Source organism: Myotis lucifugus, unplaced genomic scaffold, assembly GCF_000147115.1.
Source record: "Myotis lucifugus unplaced genomic scaffold, Myoluc2.0 scaffold_8, whole genome shotgun sequence".
NCBI classification, from domain to species: domain Eukaryota; kingdom Metazoa; phylum Chordata; class Mammalia; order Chiroptera; family Vespertilionidae; genus Myotis; species Myotis lucifugus.
The window spans coordinates 12,567,809-12,575,646 of record NW_005871056.1 but is presented as its reverse complement, the minus strand read 5'-3'; the positions used below and the strand labels follow the sequence as shown (position 1 = coordinate 12,575,646).

The window sequence follows — 7,838 nt, the reverse complement described above, 5'->3', positions numbered from 1 at the left end:
AACATAGTTGTGGTGGAATGAAAATCGTACAAGATGCTACATGAGGTAGAAAAGGAAGCCCAATCTGAAGCAGCAGCAAAAGGTATTGCTCCCACGGAGGTAACAATGGTGATTAAATATGATTGCAATAGTGACCCAGGTAGATATAATTCTCCCTGTGTAGTCGAGGTTGCTGTCATATTCAGAAACGAAGATGGAGAACCTCCTTTTGAAAGGGACTTGCTCATTCATTGTAAACCAGATCCCAATAATCCAAATGCCACTAAAATGAAACAAATCAATATCCTGTTCCTACGTTAGATGCGATGATGTACCCCATTCTTTTTCCACATGGTAAAAAAGGCTGGAGAACAGATATTGCATTAAGACTCAGAGACGACAGTGTGATCGACAATAATACTAGACAAAATGTAAGGACATGAGTCACACAAATGCAGTATTATGGATTTCATCTCTCTGTGCGGGACACGTTCAATCCTATTTTAAATGCAGGAAAATTAACTCAACAATTTATCGTGGATTTATATTAAAAAATGGAGACCAATCAGATAAATTTCATCAAAGCAACCAATCTAAATTGAGAGTTGAAAAATATAGTGGTTTGATGGATTATCTCAAATCTAGATCTGAAAAAGGACAATGTGCCAATTGGTAAAATGATAATACTTCCATCATCTTCTGAGGGTAGTCCCAGAAATATGCAGCAGTGATATCAGGATGCTATGGCAATTGTAAGGAAGTATGGCAAGCCCGATTTATTCATAACCATGACATGCAACCCCAAATGGGCAGATATTGCAAACAATTTACAACGCTGGCAAAAAGTTGAAAACAGACCTGACTTGGTAGCCAGAGTTTTTAATATTAAGCTGAATGCTCTTTTAAATGATATCTGTAAATTCGATTTATTTGGCAAAGTAATAGCTAAAATTCACGTCACTGAATTTCAGAAACACAGATTGCCTCATGCTCACATATTATTAATATTAGATAGTGAGTCCAAATTACATTCCTCTAATTAATTCCCTTTCGATGTGCACGAATTTCGTGCACCAGGCTACTAGTTTCCAATAAAAGGAACTAGGCTCCTTGGAAAAATGATCAATTATAGGATTAGAGCATGATATATAAAGGATGAGCCTGAAACATTTTATGTTGTCAGAAAAGTGCTCACATACAATCATCAGAGTATGTCAAAGGAAAGACAGACAGGAGCCAACTGAAAAAGCTCCCAATGACCAAAGCTGGAACAATTTGAGCAAAGAAATTTATATAGATACTAGAGGCCAGGTGCATGAAAATTCATACACTGGAGGGGGGGATCCCTCAGCCTGGCCTGCCCCCTCCACAGTCCTGGAGCCCTCAGGGGCGGGAGGCGACCTGGCGATCAGGGGAAGGCGACGCCCCCATCACACCTCTGCTGCTGCCACTGCCGGCAGCGCAAGCCTTGGCCAGCTCTGGTTGCCTGAGCCTTGAGCGGCCCTGGGCAGCTGGGGGCGGGACCAGCCGCACTGCGTGCCTGCCACCCCCAGCGGGGCTGAAAGGACTGGGGAACTCCAGCGGGGCTGAGGGGACTGGGCGCCACCATCTTGTGGCTATGGGCACCACCATCTTTGTGACGGTGTGATGGTCAATTTGCATATTCTGTCTTTATTAGATAGAATTCCATTCTTTTTTAATATATATATTTTATTGATTTTTTACAGAGAGGAAGGGAGAGGGATAGAGAGTTAGAAACATCAATGAGAGAGAAACATCGATCAGCTGCCTCCTGCACACTCCCCACTGGGTATGTGCCCGCAACCAAGGTATATGCCCTTGACCGGAATCGAACCTGGGACCCTTGGATCTGCAGGCTGACACTCTATCCACTGAGCCAAACCAGTCAGGGCAGGATTCCATTCTTAAGGAGGTGAAGCATAACTCACCACTCATTAAATGTGGGCTGTGCATAGTGACTTTCTTCTAGAGTACAAAAAGGGAAGAACAAAAGGGTAACATTACAGTGAAGAAAACAAACATTACCTCAACCTAGGTCAGGGGTGGGCAACCTTTTTGTGAGTGCGTGTCAAAACCAGCAAAATCTCTGACTCAAAATTCTTCTGCGTGCCAACCCTAATTTTTTGAGAACATGTTATGCCTACTTGATATCTCTTAAGGTGTACGTATGTGAAGAACCTTGAATAAATAATAAAATTCATTCGAGCCACAAAAACACAGTATAGGATGATGAAAAATACACTTATTTTTTAATGTATACATGTACAGTGATAGTCCGACAGAAAACTTTATGACTCCGTTTGATATTATCAGTGGGACTTTTGCTGCTGCGTCACTGATGACAGAGATTTTACATCAGGTTTATATTTCGTGACCTTCAGAGATATGCACGAGCTACTACTTTCATCCATCAGGCTACTCCTATTACGAGACTTAACAAAATTCATCACTGAGAACAAAGATTCACAAGCGTATGTGGATGAAAACATGGAGAGTAACGCTATTGCAAAGTTTTTTAAACAGAAAAAATTTTCTGGAATGGCATTCCAAGTCCTCAATAATTCATTTTCGACACTTCTCTCTGGTACTCCTGTCTCTAATCGCTTTTTTTCAATGTTTTCCAAGTCAACTCTAAGGTCAATAAATTTCTGCTTCCAAATTGAGCTACTCTGAAATTCAATCAACTGCATTTCAAAGTCAGCCATGTCTATGGTCTTTAAGATAACTTGTTATGTAAAATTATTTATTCATCTAAGATGCACCTACACTGAATTTATCTGAAAAATAAAAAAGTCGACATTAAGAAAAAAATTGTAAATGGAAGATTATGAGAGGGTTTCGCGTGCCAGCAAAAGTTACTGGCGTGCCATGTTGGGCACGCGTGCCAGGGGTTGCCCACCCCTGACCTAGGTGATCAAGGTTAACATTAACACTGGTAAGTTGATACAACTTATCAGATAACACGGATAAGTCGTATCAATAATATGTACTCGTGATATGTGATAAGAATGACACTTTAACTCTGTGGTCTTCTTTTCTAAATCACATTATATCAATCTACCCCATAGAAAAACATCAGACAAATCCCAATTGAAGGACACTGTACAAAAATGCCTGATCAGTTATTTTCAAAATTACCAATGCCATTAAAATCAAGGAAAGTCAGGCCTGGCCAGCGTGGCTCAGTGGTTGAGCATCAACATAAGAACCAGGAGATCACTGTTTGATTCCCGGTCAGGGCACGTGCTGGGTTGCGGGCCCGAGCCCCAGTGAGGGGTATGTAGGAGGCAGCCGATCAATGATTGTCTCTCATCATTGATGTTACTATCTCTCTCTCCCTCTCCCTTCCTCTCTGAAATCAATAATAATGTGTGTTTTTATAAATCAGCCCTAGCTGGTTTGGCTCAGTGGATAGAGCGTCGGCCTTCAGACTGAAGGGTCCCGGGTTTGATTCTGGTCAAGGGCACATGCCGGGGTTGCGGACTTGATCCCCAGTAGGAGGCGTGCATAAGGCAGCCGATCAATGATTCTCTCTCATCATTAATGTTTCTATCTCTCTCTCCCTTTCCCTTCCTCTTGAAAACAATAAAAATATATTTAAAAAAGAAAAAAAAAGGAAAGATCAATGGGGAAGAAAATATCCTTGGGTGAGAATTAACAAAACAAAGAAAAAGAAATGAGCCCTGAGTAAAGTGAAGACTTCAGATACATAATAGCAGTGTTCAAATATTTGAAGGGTCATGTAGCAGAACTGAGAGATCATATACCCATTTTACTTACTAGCTGACCTCTGGTAAAATGTGACCAACACTCTAGGACATAGAGAGTGACAGATGTTCAGTAGAGCCACAACAGGAAATGCCTATTTGGAAAGACAGGAAGCAGGTGGCCTAGTTCTTCTCTACAACTTTTCAAAGGACAGTGTGAATGAGCCCAATGAAGCAAAAATTTAGATTCAAATCCTGCATTTATTAACCATGTGCCAGGTGCTTCCTTACATATTATCTCATTTAATATTCATAATATATCTATAAACATTAATGTAATAAAGGCTTAATGTAAAAATACAATAAAATAAACCCTGCAAGGAAGCAGGAACACATTAAAATTATCTACCCTCCCCCACTCTGATAGGGATTTGACAGCTGTTTTAAAAAGCAAAAATGTTTGAAGGCCTACATATCTATATAATAATTTATTTCCTCTTGCTCCTTCCTGCAGTCAAGCTCGGTGGCTCTCAGTCTGTAGCATGCATAAGAATGACATACAATTACATACAGTATACAAAAACATGCACACTATACAATGTAAGGAATTTTCAACTATAGCTTTCATCTTATGTGATTTTTGTCTCATGCAGTGACTTTAGAACCGAATCCTGGGAATGAGGTGCAATCCCAGTGCAGGCTTACTCCATGTAAGGCAGCACCATGGAAAGGAGAGAAAGGATGAATCCTATTACAACATGAAGAACACTCTAACAATTAGAGCCATCTGAAAATGGCATAGGCTACCTCAAAGTAATGAATTTTCTGTCATAAAAGGTGTTCAAACAGGCTAAAAAATCACTGAGAACATTTTAGGAAAGCAATTGGGTATGAAGTTAAGATTTAAGATCTCTTCCAAGTCTTAGATTCTATAACGAGTGGACTTTAAAAATCTGACAGGAAGAGAACAACTTAGTTAAGAACAACACAATGAAAAAAGACACAAAGGCAAGAATGACATGGTATGTGGAGAACTTCAATGCAGGGGAACATAGGAGAAGCTCATTTCCACCTGCAGATCTTTGCACTTTCTGTTTCATCTGCTAGGAAAACTCTTGCATCAAATATCTTCTCCTTAGTGAGGAGAAAACTTTCTTTCTTTTTTTTAAATATATATTTTTATTGATTTCAGAGAGAGAAGAGGGAGAGAGAAACATCGATGGGAGAAACATCGATTGGTGATTCCTGTACGAACCCCAACCAGGGATCAAACCCACAAACTGGGTATGTTGCCTTGACCAGAAATCACACTGGCGACCTTTCAGTGCACAGGACAACACCCAACCAACTGAGCCACACTGGCCAGGGCAGGAAACTTTTTCTACAAAGGGTCAGATTACAGCCCACAGGCCAAATCCAGTTTGCCCCAAGATTTTGTATGGCCTATGAGGTAAGAATGTTTTTTACATTTTTAAATGGTTGGAAAAAAAATCAAAAGGAATATTTTGTGACATGGGAAAATTATATGAAATTCAAATTTCAGTGTCCCAAGTTTAAGTAGGACAGACAAGTTTGTTTATGTACTGCCTGTGACCATTTCCACACTAAAATAACAGAGTTGAGTAGCTGCAACAGAGACCATATAGCCCATAAATATTTATTTTCTGGCCCTTTACAGAAAAAGTTTGCTAATCGCTGATTTTTAGCATTATCTGAAATTATCTTGTCTATTTGCTTATTGTAATCCTCATTCTGACATACACAGAATAAAGCTCAATGAGGGCAGGACTTTGTCTGCTTTGATACCTCACTGTAGCCCAGTCCTTAGAAGAAATCCTGGAACAAATTAAGAGCTCAGTAAGTATTTTATGATTAATGAGCGATACATAAATGCCACATCGAGTTTAAACTTAAGTCCTCAGCCAGGACAGGTTTTGTACATGGAAGACAGGCATAAAAAACTCTTACAGAAAAGGAGAAATATTCTTGTACAAAACAGCTTAGAGCAGTGGTCGGCAAACTGCGGCTCTCGAGCCACATGCGGCCCTTTGACCCCTTGAGTGTGGCCACGAAGTTTCAATCACACTGTACGTGCGCACCCGCATGTGGTATTTTGTGGAAGAGCCACACTCAAGGGGCCACAGTTTGCCGACCACTGGCTTAGAGTAACGGTGGTCACCAACTCCTCCAGATCACTGGGTTCTTCATCAAACTGTAGTTTGTGTGTGTGTGCTCATAAAAGATTCTCTCTACTACTTCAAAGTGTCACAACGTTCTGTCAGCTGACTGTACTTCCGTTTATCTTAAGATGCAAATACTGAGAAATCTCATTTCAGACACATAGTACAGGGTACCCATACCATGCCAAATCTTAATAAATGTTCATAATTATAACAGATCTAGATCACATACTAATGAATTTTTAAGATCTAAAATTTTGCTATGCTGCTGATTAGCGCTCTACTCTGTAAACAGCTGAAAACTCTTTAGAAATTAAAAGGTTACCGCCCACAGACCAGAAGCAGCTTTTTAATCTTTCCATACTAGCCAGAGAGTGGGTGTGTGATTTCAAAAAAATACAAGCCAACTCTGTTGGTAGAGGACAAGGTATTGTTAAGCTAAAATCATAACTATAGGCATCTTTTGTTACATGACACTAGTAAAACTACCACCTACTCACAAAGTTTCACTTTTTTAAATTTTATTTTTCAATTACAGTTGACATTCAATATTATTTTATACTAGAGGCCCCGTGCACAAATTTATGCACCAGTGGGGGGTCCCTCAGCCTGGCCTGCGGGAATCGGGCCAAAACCGCTCTACAACATCCCCCGAGGGGTCTCAGATTGCGAGGGGTACCAGATTGCAAGAGGGCGCAGGCCAGGCCGAGGGACCCCACCGGTGCACGATTGGGGCCAGGGAGGGATGTGGGAGGTTGGCCAGCCGGGGAGGGACCACGGGAGGGCTCCAGGGCGTGTCGGGCCTGTCTCGCTCAGTCCCAGTCAGCTGGACCCCAGCAGCAAGCTAGCCTACCAGTCGGAGCGTCAGCCCCCTGGTGGTCAGTGCACCTCATAGTGAGCAGTTAAGCGGCCTTAGCATATTACGCTTTGATTGGTTGAACAGACAACCGGACACTTAGCATATTAGGCCTTTATTATATAGGTTTAGTTCCAGGTATACAAGCATAGTAGTTCAACAATTATATAATTTACACAGTGATCCCCTGATAATTCAATTACCCACCTGACACCATAGTTATTACAACAGTATTGATTATACTTCCTATGCTGAACTTTACTCCCCTGTAACTATTTCGTAACTACCAATTTGTACTTCTTATCCCTTCACCTTTTTCACCCAGTGGAGTCTCACTCTTCTAATATACAGTGGAGGAAAAAAACTGTATCTACCTCCTGAAGGAATCTTGTCTGTAACACATCTAACATTTTCATAAGTTTCTCTCCTCCAGGCTTTGTAACAATGTCTATACACGGGTACTTCAAAGACAAGGATTTAGTTAACCAATCAATTCCAAATTTTAAAATACTGGTCAGAAAGCATAAATAAATCAAAGTTGCATTTTATTTTAAAGCAGCTACCTGCTTTTTAAGCCCTGGGTGACTTTTTTTTTTTTTTTTAATAATTAACTAATTTAGGAATTCAGACCTTTCATAGAGATGCTTATGGTACAGGTACCTCTTTTGACTTAAGAGCAACCATTTTGGATTAGTGTCTATGTGTTCACCTTCCTTTCCTCTATGACAGTGGTTCTCAATCTTGGCTGCACATTAGAATCACCTGGGAATCTTTTTAAAATCCTGACTTCTGGGCCCAGATGTGCAGCCAAGGTTGAGAACCACTGCTCTATGGCAAGTCAGGTTGAAAAGGCAGCCTACAAAAGCACTGGGTGAGGATCTACCAAGACTACTGTGCAAGGTGTCACCAAAAAAGGGGGGGCGGGGGGCGATTGGCCAACAGCTCAAGGGGGCTGGGCTGCTTCAAGAAACTCTGCTGCAGATTCACCGGGGCATCCTCTCCATCAATGTTGCTAAGGAATGAACCAAACCGCTGGGCAAGAACTACACGCAGCTTTGCTAAAGCTGGAAAAGGGGGATGGAAAGGGCGGGGAGG

At 41.1% G+C, this 7,838-nt stretch overlaps 1 pseudogene; it reads left to right on the top strand.

Moving 5' to 3' along the window:
• Positions 1 to 308: 308 nt before the first annotated feature.
• The window catches only part of LOC102420188, a 10,455-nt pseudogene continuing 2,925 nt past the window's right edge, over positions 309 to 7,838 (top strand).